The 17,420-nt window shown below is 39.6% G+C and overlaps 1 protein-coding gene across 10 annotated transcripts in view; it reads left to right on the top strand.

Annotated features, from left to right (window-relative positions):
- The window catches only part of HIVEP2 (HIVEP zinc finger 2), a 145,085-nt gene that overhangs the window by 21,343 nt on the left and 106,322 nt on the right, over positions 1 to 17,420 (top strand). For 4 of the 10 annotated variants that reach the window (XM_034418934.3, XM_087882837.1, XM_087882835.1 and 1 more), the window contains exon 2: positions 12,846 to 12,989. The exons of 5 other annotated variants lie outside the window; for them this stretch is intronic. The gene's annotated coding sequence lies outside the window, so the exon portion shown is untranslated. Of the gene's footprint in view, positions 1 to 3,076; positions 3,163 to 12,845; positions 12,990 to 17,420 lie in introns of all 10 variants that reach the window. One more of the 10 variants, XM_087882836.1, reaches the window with a different exon arrangement.

Raw genomic sequence — 17,420 nt, 5'->3', positions numbered from 1 at the left:
TCCATATTTTCATTTTTTTTTAAAAAAATCAAGAAGTAGGAGCTAACATGCTTATTTTCAGCACTTATTAAGTGTATTTATTCTTTTGCACAATTTTATAAATTCCTATTGAATTCATTGTACTGTATGCAAATATCTATTCTGGCATTTTGCTTTTCATGATGGTTTATGATTAAGGTGACCAGACGTCCCGCTTTTGGCGGGACAGTCCCGCTTTTGAGCAATTTGTCCCGCGTCCCGCGGCGTTTCAAAAAAGTCCCGATTTTTCTTGAGCCCCAGCTGATGGCTAGAAGAAAAAAAAAACTGTTTAAACTCTTGCCTGGGGCTTCAAAGGGCCGCCCTACAGGCAATCAGTGTAAAGCAGTTTTTTTTCCCCTAGCTAAGCTTCAGAAACGAAACCGAAACCAGGGTCTTTGGTGCAGCGTGACAAAATGAGGCAGAGAGAGATTTATTTTTATTTTTATTTTTCCTCCCCAAAAAAGGTAGGTGAAAAACTGCAAACAATGGGAAATTTAGGAGGAGAGTTCAAGATTTTAAAACACAAAGGAAAAAAAGCTGTATTTAACTAGGGAATTGTAATAATTGAGATACTATTAATTGTATATTGTGTTGAAAGCAGAAATGATTAAGTTGTGGTTCGGAGGAATATATGGGAGAAATTATTTGGTTTATTATTATTGGTAAATATAATTAATTGATTTGTAAGAAATTGGATTGCATGGAAATAATTGGAATATTCATGTTCATATTGATTAATATACAAAAAAGATAGTTTTATAACTAATTGATTTATATTAAAATGTTGAATTTGTATTAAACAACTGTATTACATAATTACATAATTAAACAATGTGAGGATGGATATAAAAATAGATGACAATGGGAAGGGGTATAATATAGAATAGAAGGGAAAAATTGAATTTGATTAAGATTAGAGATGAGGATGAAGGGTAATATTGGTTTTTTTAAAAAATAGATGAGGAATAAATATGGCAAAAAGGAAATATAGAAATTGTAAATTTAATTGAAATGACTAAACGCTGTTTAAATTTGTGAACCAGCCAAATATTCTGTTCAAAGAAAATACATTGTATGTTTGTATGTGTGTTTCTAATTATTGCTATTTATTCATATTTGTTCTCTTTTATTCTTTAAAGTTTAACAATTCATTCTTTATCTTAATATCTTTATATTTGCTTGGGGTTGGCTTTCTTCCCTTTTATCTTTTTTATTGTACAGCAATCTTTCTCCTCAAACCTACCACCTCTCTCTTTTCTTTCCTTCTTACTTTCTCTTCCCCCCACCCTCTTTTTCTCCTCCCTACCTCCTCTTTCTTTCTCCTTCTCCTCCTCTCTTCCTCCCTCTCTTACCCTCACTCCTACTCTAATTTCCATTCCTTCATCCCTCTCTATTGCTGTAATCCTTTAATGCATATGGACTACTCAGAGGGCTGAAAAAGTTATTTTTGACTGGTCCTCACACTTTTGACCAGTCCTCGAACTTACGACTGTCCTCACATTTTACATTTTTGCCCTATCTTGTCATCATGTTGAAGAGAAGCAGTTGTGAAATGAGTGACATGGTTGTTAAGAATGCTGCACGGGCATAAATGTGAGGATGGTCATAAGTGTGAGGACCAGTCAAAAGTGCGAGGACCTGTCAGAAATGACTTTTTTCAGCCCTCTGGTTAGTCCTTTTGTGCATATGGACTACTCAGAGGGCTGAAAAAGTTATTTTTGACTGGTCCTCACACTTTTGACCAGTCCTCGAACTTACGACTGTCCTCACATTTTACATTTTTGCCCTATCTTGTCACCTTGTTGAAGAGAAGCAGTTGTGAAATGAGTGACATGGTTGTTAAGAATGCTGCACGGGCATAAATGTGAGGATGGTCATAAGTGTGAGGACCAGTCAAAAGTGTGAGGACCTGTCAGAAATGACTTTTCAGCCCTCTGAGTAGTCCCTATACACATAGCCATGGCCACCCGGTCACATGACCAGGTAGCCACGCCCACCCAGTCACATGGCCTCCAAGCCACGCCCACACAATAAGCCACGCCCACAATGGTGTCCTTCTTACCAATGTTAAAATCTGTTCACCTTACCCTATAGACATAGCCATGGCCACCCGGTCACATGACCAGCTAGCCACGCCCACCCAGTCATATGACCAGCTAGCCACGCCCACAAAATAAGCCACGCCCACAATATCCCTCTTTACCAATATTAAAATCTGGTCACCTTATTTATGATATATTTGAAAGAAGTCTACATACAGAACATAAAAGGCAGTAATGGGTCATCACATCTATCTTCCGCCATTTGATGCATGCTGCCTGTGAATCTGGAGACTGCAGACAAACATCATTAATAACAATCATAGTATACATGACAGTATACATGAATCTGTTTAATCCTTATTAAACCCATCTAGGCCTGTGACCTTCACACATCCTATGGCAGTTAGTTCCCTAATAAATTAATTATGTATTCTGCACTTCGTTCCAAAAAGTCTGGTGGAATTTCTGTAGCTGCCATTTGATAAAGGATTAAGAGCTAAAGTCAGAATAGAAAATTCAGAGAAGCCCTGTGTCTTTTAATTATTTATTCACATATATTTTGAATAGACCTCCCTATATTGAACACTCCAGGCTGTTTATAATAAACAGTCAAACACAATTCCAAGCAGAAAATTAAAAATTTTGTTACTATTTTCTAAAACCAAAGAGGTGAGAATAATTGTTGAAAGTTCAGTTTTGTTTTTACCAATTATCTAAAGCTGAAATATTCAGGAGCAAATCCGACTTCTCTAAGAAGAGAATCCCAGGCTATAGTCTTGCAGATGACTATTTCATTCTGCCTAGGATATCTAAGTTTTAAGGCCTTGAATGAAAAACCAAGGTTCTGATTTAGTATATAGAAGCTCTGGGATGTAAACCAAATACAGAACCCTTCTGTAATTATATTACAATTGATAAACATAGACTCACATTGGGGAATAAAAGATAAATGCATGCCATGTTATAATATCCATACAAGGACATTTAATTTTTTCCTTATTTCTAACATAATGCAGAAGTGTGCAACCTCAGATCCCAGGCTGATATACTTTCCTGGAATCTTTGGAATATCGTCCAGAGATAAAGAAGCTGGCATTAAATTGTAAGTCACTTTTTGTAAGATGGATAGTTATACAAATTTGATTAATTAGTTAATTAATTTGACTAACTAATAATAATTTTTGGGATAGAAAATTAAAATATGGCTGAAGAATAATCTTATCAACTATACTGAACTTTAAATAGAAGTGAAATGAAATTTATTTCTTTGCTTTATATTTTGGAGTGTGGTGTTTGCTCAGGAGAAAGCGCACATACTTGACTATAGGGATTAAAACGATTTTTTTTAGGAGTTGTAAAAGAATCCATTTTCTTTTGGCAGAGTGGTCTCTGAAGGAAGGCCTGCTAATTATTAGACCAAAGTCTGTTGGTAAGAAGCTATTTTCAATTTGGTTCTTGGAAGAACTTTTGACTTCCTTGCGTCTTATGCTGACATGCGCCTTCCTGTTACGGCTTTCACCTAAGAGCTAAACCGTAACATGTTTGCTTAAATACAGTTCTCTCTGTTCAACCAATCCAGTTGATATAGTCCAGAAGAGTCTTCTGTTGTGGTTTTTCTTTAGGTATTCTGTTATTTGAAATATTTCATTTGGTCATTTTCAGTGAAAATTGTTTGTATTCAAGAATTAAAAAAAAATCCAAACCACATAAAATTGAAAGATATACGGCCTCATTTTCTTGTGCCTTCTCCATGAAAATTGTATGTGTTTGTGATAAATTCATCGGCAGCATCTGCACTAAAAAGTTCGCATCAACTTGTTTTTAGAGAACCCAAATGCAGGGAGAAGCATAGTAGTGCCACCACAAACATTTTGCTGGCACAGAGCACCCTTGCTCTTGGCAGCTGGGTGTGGCAGAAAAGAAGTTCTGTGGTAAACCACATTTTGCTGGTCCCTGAAGGCTTTATCCAAATCCTGTTGAAGTTTATAAAAGAGTTTGCTTTATCTTCTCCTGAAGTTAGATTATATTGCTTTATAAACATACCCACATTCTCTTCACCCAAAACACACATATAATTTATCTTCATTAGAAACTACTGTTGCAAACCGAAAACCACTAATTGGAGCTCACTGCAGATATTAAGATGATAAAAGATAATCGCTTCTTTCTGATCTGTTATTTTATTTCAATTTTTTATTTAATTTTTTAAAATTCATATCCATTTTTATTATTTATATGAATAACTCAAAGTAGTGAACATATCTAAGACACCTTTTTCCTCCTATTTCCTCAGAACAACAACTCTGTGAGGTTAGTTGGGCTGAGAAAGAGTGACTATCCCAAAGCCATCCATTTGGTTTTCGTGGGTAAGGCAGGACTAGAACTCACAATCCTTGGCTTTCTAGCCTGTTGCCTGAACTACTAGACCAATAGGAATGTCTCTTGTCTCTTGTCTTCTCTTGTCTCTTGATTCTATTCTATTGTATTCTCTTGCACTCTACACTCTACTCTACTCGACTCTTCTCTTTGTGGACTTCCAGAGACAAAATGGCAGAGTGAAGTCAGCTGTGAAAAGTGGAGCTAAAGATGGTGGTGGAATAGAGCCCGTGAATAAGCTGGTTTTTCATAATTCTTTTCTAGATAAGGAGAGGACTTGACATCACACACAAATATGTCAGACAGCTATTTCTCATGAGGAGACCATAAGATGTCAGTCTCTGGTGGCTTTAGAGCTCTGGGAGACAAAGAAATAGCCATCATGTTCAAGCCATGGTTGAAGCCTTCCAAAGGTTACTGGGCTCACCTACTTCCTTTTCTAATCATTTCTTTATTTTTTTAAACTATAATCTTATTCTGTCTTTTCTATATTTTTCTTTTTTGCATTTTCTATTCTTTTTTCTATTTTTTAGTTTGTATTATTTATCTATGTGATTATAATTTTTAATAAAAATACTGTTAAAAAGATTTATTCTTTATATAAAAAGGAGTGGGCAGGAAAAGGGAAGAAAAATTCCACTATTACCTTATCTCTCTGTTTCTGTGCTTAGAGATGACTTGAAATTTTCCTCACTCCCTAATAAAAAATGCTCCCCTCCTTCCACATGTCCATAGATAGTTCATTTGTGAGTAACTGTTCTACTTCTGATTGGATTGTTCCTTAGTTAAATATATATTCAGAAAAGACTGAATTCAGTTATGAACTGTCAAATTTTAGATTAGGAATGCAACCAGATATTCATTTGTTTCTGACATCATTTTTAAAATGGCCTACTTAGCCTATAGTGGAAAACCTCCTAGGCCCTTGGTTGAATGGATATCAGAAAATGTTGCTCATTACTTTCTTGAAGTACAGTATAATTAATCTGCTATTTTAAGATAAATTTTTCCACATGGTTCTTTGGTAACAAGGAAGAGTAGACCCCCTCTTCCATTGAAGCACAGATTGCTTATTATAGTGCCAGAGGCAGCAGAAGCAGATCTAAAAAGGTGTGGGAATGCAACTTCTCTTTAGAGAGTTACACAAATTAGAATATCCAAATGATTGGATACAACATAGTAATAGATTGGATAAAATAGCACATCAGGTTGCTAGTGAGGTAAGGATAATGAGGTAATGAAGATGATATTGCAAAGACAATGATGCATTGAACAGACAAAGGATGGGTTATGTGGAATAAAAATTACAGTTGACGTGTTATTGACAAAATGACCTTGCTTTCCAGAGCTGTTTTTGCTTCCCAGAATCCTTTCACAATTTTAATCAACATTCTTGTGTCTAAATGTTTTATGGCTGGTCCAATAGTTTTGCTTTTCCCTGAGAAATAAGGTATGAAGAAGAAGGATTTGCTTGTCCTAACAATCCCATATTGTTCTTGCAGTATTGTAAGCTACATCACAGTTTTCAGACTGTAAGGTCAATACCACAAGTGGTCCAAGAAATTTATGAAATCCTCTTCTAGTTGTTAAGAAATCATTTAAAAACAGGTTTTAGTTAAAGATTTTTCTACTTCAATGAAATCAAATTATAATCCTTTGGGACAAGTAATCTTTCAGGACCAAGTGTCTGTGGAGATTCTTTCAGGACCACGTTTTCTTCAAGACAGCCTCCAGAATATAATATACCATAATATCTCAACTCCAATAGTGTAAGACCGTCCAGCAATAGTAAAACAATGTACTAATATTTCAAGAGAAGATCGTATTTGACACCCTAAAATCAAAATAGGTTTGCATAACAACATAGGCAATTAGAAGCTTATGTCAGTTGCATTTCAGTTTTGGAGACCACCAGATTGGTTAGCTTCTTAAGTATTTTTGGAGGATAGAATTTACTGACCCTGCTACATATCAGTTGCATTTAGTGACTAATGCTAAATAGTAACTCTCTATTTGCTGGTTTTCAGACTGTGACAGCGGACCATCAGTGAAGATGGCCACTGCTTATTTTAAGGCTCTGCCAAATTCATAGAATAAAATAAATTGCCCCAATCTGTTCAGATCTTTAAAAGCCCAAGCTAGCTTTTTGATTTGGGACTGAAAATGCCTTTCTAACCATTTGATTAAGTGAACTGTATCTCACAAAATCCTTTTAATAACATTTCTTAGTTGGAAAAGGTGTTATAAACTTGTTCTGATTCTCTGTCACCATAAACTAACATGGGTCTATTTCTATACTTTCTAATTGGTGTAATTGTTATGCTGTAGCTATGTTAACACACGGTGTCGTAGTCCTTCCTGCCTTCCTTCCTTCCTTCCTTCCTTCCTTCCTTCCTTCCTTCCTTCCTTCCTTCCTTCCTTCCTTCTGCATGCCAGTCTAATCCAACAGGATTCTGAGTAGATTACCTTCCTAGAGTAAAACTTAAAATATAAAAATGATATAATAAAATGAGAAACACAGAATAATAACAATAAAGCTGCTAAACAAATCCAGAGGACAAAACATCCAACCACAGCCCAGGGTGGAGGGAGGTTTAACCTATACTAGATTCCGCCTAAGACTTTCTTAAAAAGCCAGGTTTTAGTGACTGTCCTAAAATTTAACAAGATGCGGGATGGTCTGCTCTTGGGGTATAGGCTATTCTCCCGAAGTGATGTTGTAACAGACTATAATTACAACTCCAAAAAGGTATGGTTTTACTTGTGATAGCAAATGGGTTTTATTTATTTATTTGGTAGGACCTTGAAACCTGCAATTCTAAAAGACTGGGTAATACACAATAAAAAAATCAAGAAAATCAAAAAATCAAGAAAACATGAGAAAGGGAAAACAATCAGAAAGAAAAATAAAAATAAGTGTTTTCAATGGTGCCAAAGGGTCATTGAAATAATTTTTTTTTAAATAATTTCTGGAACATGAGCTAAGTGGGAGCTGCCCAAACCTCTTGGGGAGCATATTTTTCAAAGTGGGGACTACAGCAAAGAGGTTTCCTATCTCCCAACACCTCATATACCTCATGGGGGTGGGAGGTGGCTTTCAGTTTGATGTCTAGCTGACTGGACTGGTTGAGCTAATTCAGTTCTTTCAAGGCTGGGGTCTCCCAGTGCTGTACTGTGGTTTTAGCCTAAAAATCTTGTGGCCCAAGAAAGACAGTATCATTTTTTAAAGGTAGTTAGTACTCATGTTTCAACCATTTAGACTAAATAAATATTCGATTATACACCTTCTTTACCAGTTTAAATTGCAGAATTTGCTTCAAAGGCCAGCGCAGGAATCTTTTCTCAATCTGGATTTACTAAATCCATGCGTGATGGAGATTTGGTTTTCCCTTTCTAAATAGACTGTAGTTCTAGTGGATTATAACTACCTTTGATATTAGTCATGGTTGTTTGGATACTATTTTATAAGGTTCAAGATTCATATTTTGCTGTGACAAGCAGATGGTGTTTTTCCTCTGCCAGATTTATGCCAAGATGGTTTAATACAGTTCTTCCAATGACATAGATCAACAAGAGATAATTACCAAAAGCTTAACATTCAGCACAGGCTTATTTGTACTACCACTTACTATATTTTGTGATTAAAAAGTGTGGTGTTAGAGTAATGAATCTGAACAGATACAGCCCAGGTAGTTTTATTACTGTGTACTGTTGTGCAATGAAGTCTTCTATGCCGTCTGATAACACTTTCTTGGCATATTTGATACTCTTGCCTTTCTAAGGGCAAATGATTCTTTCTCTTTGTATTATGTATGAGGTTCTTTGACTTTCAGCTGTTCTGATTTAAATTGTGTGCAATGTTGGACTTGTGTGATCTTTGTAGATCTTGTAGGCCTTTTAAAAGAACACCATCCTTTTGCTATTTATAGGAATTCTACACCTTTATGTAGAAAAATGATACACTTCATTATATATATATATATATATATTATTTTTATTTCTTCTTATATTCTTTTTCTCAATTTCCTTAGTATATATCAAGAACATAAAAAAGCAGTTGCTGTCCTATTTAGATAATAAACATTAAATGTTTTTAGGATCTAAATACATGCAATCTGTTGTTTAGGGATGTCATTGATTATGGTTCTGTATTTAAAAGTATGTTTTTTCTCCGGCAAGGTCCCAGGAGTGGCCAAGAATGGGTTGAATCGTCTGTTTCCTGTTGAGACTGAGCTGTTTGTTTCTTTTAGCCACGCCTCCTGCCTCCATGTTCCTGCCCCAGTTTTGGCTCGTTCTTAACCTGAACGAGATGTTTCAAAGCATTCCTGGTCACTTCTGATCTTCAGGATCGTGAGATTTATATTTTTTCTCTTTATTCTGTTTATATTAACTATTAGAGGTGGCGGCTGGCTTTTAGAGCTGCGGCTTTCTGCCGTGTGTTAGCGATTGGCTTTTAAGATAAGGGCTGGGCAACTGCAGGCTTGCAGTTGCCAGCAGCCGATCGCTAGGAACAGGAGACCGGCGGGATCGTCAGTTTTCCTTCCTGGGAGCCATTATCAGCCTGGATTGAAGCAGAGGGGAGAACGAAGGCCTGGGAGCCGGTGGAAGCGTCGGTTTCCTCTTTACAGTCCTCTGGGCTGCGCGAATTGTCTGAGGTTTTCCTTTTCGACGCAGCTGCGCTATCGAAGCCCCTGCCTAGCCTTGGCTAGGCAAACTCGTTCCCCAGGCCTCAGAAGGCTGGTATTGGGCAGATTGCTTGCTTCGGACCCAGTAAAGAGCATCAGCTTCTCAGCTTGCACAGCGGAGCCGGGTGAGTCCTTACAGGCCCAAGTCCCTCCTTGCTCCTGAGAATGGCTAGGCATACTCAGTGGCGGTGGCCTCAGGAGAGGTGTGGAGTCCCTACCCAGTGGCTGCTGGGCATACTTAAGAGCCACAGCCTCAGTGGAGACTATTGGAGTCCCTGCTTAGTCTCGGCTAGGCACACTCAGTTTTCCCTGCTAGCCTAATTGGCTTTAAGTCCCTGCCTGGTCTCGGCTAGGTATACTGATTGCAGGAGGTTTTGGGCTACAGGAGTCTGCAAACAGTTTGTAACGGCTGCATTTTTCAAATTGCAAAATGGTGAGAAGAGCTGCTGGGCATAGAGCGAAGAAGCAAGATTCCAGTTCTTCCTTTCAACATTCTCAACGACCTTTTCCTCAATGTTCTGACTGCCAAACGGATAGGACAGGGTTTCGCACCCAGCCCAGGCAGACCCTCCAGAGCAAATGGCCCTTTCGAGGGGCAGGAGGTCACGCCTTTCATAGACCACAATGATTACATGCCAAGCGCATCCATTGGTGGCTGATTGGCTCTTTTTGTGCCCAAATGGGAGATGATCATGAGCTATCTCTGGGTCCTCAACACAGTGAGGCTCAGCCTCAACTTGGACTTCCTCTCCATTCCTCAAAATCACTTTGTCAGCTGCCCGATATCCTGAAGCAGTGAAAAGGAAAGTCTGCTGGAAGCCGCCATCCAGCATTTGCTGGAAATCCAGGCAATCGAGGCGGGGCCAGAGGGATTGAGAGTTTTATTCCACCCTTTTGATGGTTCCAAAGTCTTCAGGGGGATGGAGAACAATTCTAAATCTAAAAAAATTAAATATGTATCTGGTCTACAAAAGGTTCAAAATGAATTCCCTAAACACCATCCTAGAAGGAATTTGGGAGGGTGACTTCCTGGCATCAATTGATCTTATGGAGGCATACCTCCATGTGCCAATCCTCCCGGCACATCATCAGTATCTCTGCTTCTGCTTCAAGCAGTCTCGCTACCAATACAGGGCCTTGTCCTTCAGACTAGCATCAGCACCATGGGCCTTCACCAAGGTTCTGGCAGCATTGGTGGCTTATCTTCGATCAATTCCTATTCGTCTACAATGCTATTTGGACGACATTCTTGTGCAAGTATCCTCCTTTGAAAGAGACCAGGGAGGCATTGCAACAATCACCGTTTTACGACAGCACGGGTTCTCCGTGAACTTTCCAAAGAGTCAGCTGGTTCCGGCCATGAGACTCTTACACTTGGGGATGGAAATCGACACCAGGCTGGGACGGGTCTTCCTTTCCCAGCACAGCAAGGACAACCTGACTTCCCTGCTCCGACAGGTAAGAGCAGAGCATCGGGTCCCCATTGCCCTATTAGCACGACTATTGGGGATGTTTGTGTCATGCATCTTGATAGTGCCTTGGGCACGGCTGCATGCAAGAACCCTTCACTGGTTCCTGCTTCCATACCAACGGTCAGGCAACAGCAGTTCTCGGACCAAGGTATGTGTTCACCCAGGGTGATGTGCTCTACCTCGAGTGATGGATGTCTCCTGCACTGGACAAGGGCTGTCTCTTCCGGGAGCCCAGTTGCATCATGATAACATCAGATGCCAGCCTCTATGGCTGGGGGGCTCATCTTCAGGGCCACATGGCTCAGGGCTGCTGGACCCCAGCGGACCTGACCCACAACATTAATTGGCTGGAGCTTCGGGCAGCACACCTTGCCCTTCGCCACTTCAAGACTTTAGTACAGGGCCAACACGTTCTCATCCTTACGGACAACATCACGGCCAAGGCACACATAAACCATCAAGGAGGCATTCACTCGAGGAGCCTCATGACGGAAGCGGAGCTCCTGGGGAGGTGGGCAGAAAAGCTTTTGCTTTCCCTCAAAGCGGAGCATATCGCGGGGATGGCAAACACTCAGGCGGATTGCCTCAGCCAGTCCACAATAGACAATACAGAATGGAAGTTACACCCCACGCTCTTCCTGGAACTGACAACCAGATTCGGTCAGCCAGTAGTGGACCTGTTTGCCTCCCAGCAAAATGCTCAGCTTCCCAGGTATTTCACCAGGTTCCAGTCATAAGGGGCAGAGGGGATGCCTTACTCAGTCCTTGGCCAAGCGGCCTACTTTATGCCTTTCCACCTCTTCCGCTAATTCCAGGAGTCCGGAAGGTAATTCAGGAGAGGGTGGAACGCCTCTTAGTTGCCCCTCACTGGCCCAGGTGCCCGTGGTTTGCGGACCTGGTGGACCTTTCAGTTTCTTGGCCCTGGAGGATTCCTCAGGAGAAGATATCACTCAGCCAGGGTGCCTTGCAACATATGGAGCCCTAGTGGCTCTACTTAACCTTCTGGCACTTGAGCGGGGACTCCTGAGGAAGCATGGGTTCTCTTCCAGGGTCACTGAAACCGTCCAGGCCTCACGCAGTTCTTCTACAAATTGTATTTATGATTCAACATGGGCAGCATTTACCACCTGGTGTGGGGTTAGGGATCTCGACCCCACCTCTGCTACTGTTTTAGATTTTTTTGCAGGACGGGTTGGACAAACACGCTCCGCAGGCAGGTTGCAGCGCTGTCCACGGTCTTGCGGTGTGGGAAGAGGACATCATTGGCTCATGACCCCATTCTTAGGCAATTTATTAAGGGAGCTGCTAATCTCTGACCTCCGGTTGTCAATTGATACCCCACATGGGATTTATCATGAGTTCTTCAGGCCCTGACATCGGCCCTGGTTCGAACCTTTACGTACTGTGAGCTTGCACCTCTTAACATTTAAGGTTGCGTTTTTGGTGGCTATCACCTCCGCCAGGTGCATTTCTGAACTGGCCGCTCTTTCAGTCCATCAGGATTTATGCATTTTTCCATCCTAATAGGGTAGTCCTCCAGATGAATCCATAATTCATACCTAAAGTGAACTCTAAGTTCCATAGGGCTCAGGAAGTTATCTTGCCTGATTTCTGCCCAGGACCTTCCCATGTCCTGGAGCGAAGATGGTACACCTTAGATGTTAGGAGGGCTCTTAAGATTTATATTAAGAGAACATCCCAGTCTCGCCAGACGGAAGCTCTTTTTGTGTCCTTCCCTCCCTTATCTAGAGGTGCCAAGGTGACCCCATCTATCATAGGCCATTGGCTGTGGGCTTGCATTGCAATGGCCTATCAGGTTCAAGCCTTACCAACTCCTAGGGAGGGTTACGGCCCATTCCACCTGCAGTGCTGCCACATCTACAGCATGGGTTACGCAGGCCTCTATTGAGACATCTGCAGAGCCTCCACGTGGGCTTCCCCTTCACCCTTTATTCGTCATTATAAGATTGATGTCTATGCCTCGGCTGAGGCATCGTTTGGACGAAGGGTGTTACAATGTGTTCATGGGGAGGCTTCAGGTTCTGGCCAAGCGACTTCCCACCCGTAACTAGGGGGAAGCTTTGGTAAGTCCCATTCTTGGCCACTCCTGGGACCTTGCAGGAGAATGGGCATTGGTCTTACCGTAATACACCCTTTCTCTGCGTGGTCCCAGGAGTGGCCAAGCCCCACCTGCTTTCGCTTGGCCTGTGATCCAGGAACTAATGCATGCATGGTTTGTGTTGTCTTTACAGCTACGTCCTCATCAAAACTGGGGCAGGAAGGTGGAGACAGGAGGCGTGGCTAAAAGAAACAGACAGCTCGATCTCAAGAGGAAACAGACGATTCAACCCATTCTTGGCCACTCCTGGGACGACGCAGAGAAAGGGCGTATCATGGTAAGACCAATGTCCATTTTCTTACCTGTTGCTTTTTTCCAAATGTTTACATGTACAACAGAAGACAGAGCTATAAGTTTGTCATAGTGTGGATTTAGATCTTCATAAAGACGTGTATCTGCCCAGCAAAACTGAAGCACATTCTTCCGTTTCCTGTCTCATGTCTTAGAAACACAAGAGATGATGTTTAAAAAAAAGTAATTTCTTCTTAAAACACTTTCTGTTTTCTCCTTCTTCACCTTCTGGATATTCAGATAAGATATTTATGAAATTCTTATTTCATAGAGCCTTCAAAACAGGCTTTCCATACCTCAGAGCAGGTACAGGAAATAGGAATGCAGGTATGGGTTCTCTGGAAATTGGGCATGCTCTGTGCACAAATTCCAATGCACCCTGAGGCGAAATAGTAGGTTTCATCACTGAGCTTTGAAAACTGTTATGTATCCAAATGTAGATACCATTGCTGCTTTTGTATAGGTGTAAATACATGTATATGGCAGAGACAGAAAAAAAGAAAAAGACATACACTCTCTCATGGCCAATGTATTGGACATGATTGAACGTTGACCCTTAATTTGCTGACAACCTACAGGAGCATAAAGGCAATGACGTCTTTGCTTGTTTCATCCGCATAACAGGAAATGTTCATGGCCTCCCGTTCTTCCTGCTATGAGAAAATAGTGTTCTTTTTTCCCTCTGAGTCCCGGCTGACACTTAATTTCAGGTTTGCATTCTATAGTGAACCTGCATTGCTGGCATACTATTTTGATTGAAGTATCTATCTGAAACAGCCAGTCAGCTTGTTGCTGATGTGGTCTTAGGCAGTAATGATGAGAAATGTAATTTTTTGTCTCTTCCCTCCCTTTACAACTGTAAAACAGTTGTTTTACAAAAGTACAAGCCATTGCTTATCTTGAAGAAATGTTTGGGGAGAAGAATATTTAGAGAGATTGTATTACAGGCAGCTGCAGCAGCCAGCATTTCATTACAAGGGCATTACAATATGGTCTAAAAACCCAAAAGTTATTGAATACATATATGGATACATAATGACTTTTTGAAGCTATGATGGTGTAGTGAGCCGTGGTGGCATAGTGGTTAGAATGCAGTATTGCAGGCCAGTTCTGTTGAGTGCCAACTGCTAGCAGTTCAGTAGTTTGAATCTCGCCAGGCTCAAGGTTGACTCAACCTTCCATCCTTTCAAGGTCGGTAAAATGAAGACCCAGATTGTTGGGGGCAATAGGCTAACTCTGTAAATTGCTTAGAGTGGGCTGCAAAGCTCTGTGAAGCGGTATTAAATGCTATTGCTACTGCTATGATGGATTTCAAAAGAGCTATTTATAACCCATCCTTAAAGTTACATATTTCGATAACAGACAAATTTCATATTTTGGTAACTGACTCGCATGTATCACTAGTTGCGTGTCCCATGGTCATATGACCATGATTTATGAACAGCAGAGAACAGCAAAAAATATTCATTGGATATGCTGTTTTCACTTAACAATCACATACTTCCCTTAATGATCATGTGATTAACTTAAGGGCTACAGTGACATACTTGTGCCCATCATAAAAAAAGGTGTAAAATCGAATGTGGTCACATGGTGCCTTGACAAATGTCTGCAGTGACTTATGACTACAATTCCAGACTCCTTTGTGGTTGTAAGTGAAAATCTCCCCATACTGAGTTTTATTTTCCTGGTTGAGAGTTTTTTTAAAAAATGTGCCAGATAGAATTTACCTGTAATATAAAGCATGATGTTAGTAATAACACTTTGGGTAAATAGAATCTTGTAAAGTTTACTGGGATAATGTGTTTTTCTATTATGTACCTGTAATTTGTTGTTTAATTTAATTAAGTTGATTATACAATTGGCTGCAGTTGTGTATATAGTTAGTCTTTCTTATGCTTCTGCCTCTTTTACTGACTTTTCACAATTATGATGATGAAAAAATAAGTTTATGCCCATCCTCAGATTTACGACCTTTGCAATTCTGTAAAGTAAAAGGAAAGCTGAAGCAAGATCATAAGCACAGTTGTAGTTTCATTTAGCGACCATTGTATTTGATGACCAAGTTACCCATTCCAATTGTGGTTGCTAAATGAAGACTACTTGAACTTTTCTTCCTCAGGAAAGTTAACTAGAGAGTTTAATAATGAGAAATGGGAGAATTGTTACCTTGTGTAGAATGCAAATATATTTTGGGTTTAGTTTTCACTGTACTTTAGGTGAGATTTATTGTAAATTATTTCTGAGGAAAATATTGTATTTTTATTATTATGTTCTGTTCCTCAGTAGAACTAAAAGTGTTCAAAAGGATAAGCATTTGAATCCAGAAACAAATGCATTTTTCTTGCTTTTTTTGTTTTTTGACAAAAATTAAAAGGTAAAAGTAAAGGTTTCCCTTGTCCAGCTGTGTCCGACTCTAACCGGTGGTGCTCATCTCCATTTCTTAGCCGAGGGAGCCAGTGCTATCCAAAGACAATTCTGTGGTCATCTGGCCAGCATGACTATATGCCAAGGTGCACGGAACGCTGTTACCGTCCCACCAAAGTGGTATTTCCTTATCTATTTGCATTTGCAGGTTTTTTCACTGCTAGGTGGGACAAGTAACGGGAGCTTACACGTTGAGCAGTGCTGTCAGCTTTCCAACTGAGCCATCTTGTCCCCTTGACAAAAATTTCATGACTGAAATTATGGCAAAATGCCGGAACATAGCCTGATTTTCCTCAATTTTTTAAAAAAGATGCACTAAACATCTGATAAATTTAATACATTTATTTATTTTAAAAGCCCATCAGATACCTAAAAAGTCCTGGATATTCTAATACTATTCCTCTGATTTTATGCTACTATAATTTTTTTTCCTGTGATAAATTAATTCCAAACTCCGAAACTCCAAGATGCTTTTTCATCAACTAAGTTCTTGACTAGTTCTGATTCTTTCTCTAGTTTTCCATGTATGTAGAAGTATCATGTTAATATTTTTACACTGGAAGCAACAGAGCAAAAAAAGTGCTAAAGATCTCAAATGTTGCTTTTTTGTACCTGCTGTGATACTTTTTATAAAGGTAAAGGTTCCCCTTGCACATATGTGCTAGTCATTCCCGACTCTGGGGGGCGGTGTTCATCTCCATTTCAAAGGCGAAGAGCCAGCGCTGTCGAAGATGTCTCTGTGGTCATGTGGCCGGCATGACTAAACGCCAAAGGTGCACGGATTATAATTGGTCACTTATTATAATTGGACATTATATTATTATATAATATATAATATATAATATATAATATATAATATATAATATATAATATATAATATATAATATATAATATATAATATATAATATATATAATACAATATAGTAAAGGTAAATGTTCTCGCACATATGTGCTAGTTGTTTCCAACTCTAGGGGGCGGTGCTCATCTCCATTTCAAAGCCAAAGAGCCAGAGCTGTCCAAAGATGTCTCCGTGGTCATGTGGCCAGCATGACTAAACGCGAAAGGCGCAGGGAACGCTGTTAACTTCCCACCAAAGGTGGTCCCTATTTTTCTACTTGCATTTTTTACGTGCTTTCAAACTGCTAGGTTGGCAGAAGCTGGAACAAAGAACAGGAACTCACCCTGTTATGCAGCACTAGGGATTTGAACCGCTGAACTGCCGACCTTTCGATCGACAAGCTCAGCCACTGAGCCACCGCGTCCCTCATATAATATAATAATATATAATAATTTTATAATATATAATAATAATATATTATATTATTATATATTATATTATATTATTGGACATTATATTATTATAATTGGACACTTATTATCATTGGCATTTATTACTTGAATGAGAACTATCCAGCCGAATGGGGTAGAGATATTAAGCTGTTGTTTATAGCTAGGACCATAGGTTCAGATCTTGCATGATATCTACAAGAGCGATTGAGGTTTCGATAGGGAAAGTTGTAAAAATTAACCCTTTTTAAAAATAATGGATAACTTTTATGGTCATTAGATGTTGCCAGTAATCATAAATACCAGGAATGAATAGAGGCAGGCCAACTGTAGTTCTTTAAGGGTAACACTCTTTTGCTACGCCTTTTCTTTTGTTCCTTTGTTCTGTTCTGGCCTTTTTCCTAGGCTATTTGTTTGTGTGATGTTTCCTTTTCACAATTTGCATGAACAGTTAAAACCAGAATGGTAGACTTCGTCCCTCACGTTTCCAGTTTCTCAAACTTTGTTCAATGGGCTTAACTTGTTTTATATAATTCTTACCTGGGGAACCTACTGTATCTGATATATTGAATAAAGTGTTCAATGCTCAATATTTGAACTTGTAAGCTGTAATATTTACATTTTGATCATTAACTTGATAACAGTGTTAAATTGCTACAATTGCCAATATAGGGTTTGCATTTTTGTGCCTCAAACCTTTAT

This window comes from Pantherophis guttatus, chromosome 1 (genome assembly GCF_059756535.1).
Source record: "Pantherophis guttatus breed Tessera chromosome 1, ASM5975653v1, whole genome shotgun sequence".
NCBI lineage: Eukaryota > Metazoa > Chordata > Lepidosauria > Squamata > Colubridae > Pantherophis > Pantherophis guttatus.
Note: the sequence above shows the minus strand (reverse complement) of the source record. Positions and strands in the feature narration are given on the sequence as shown.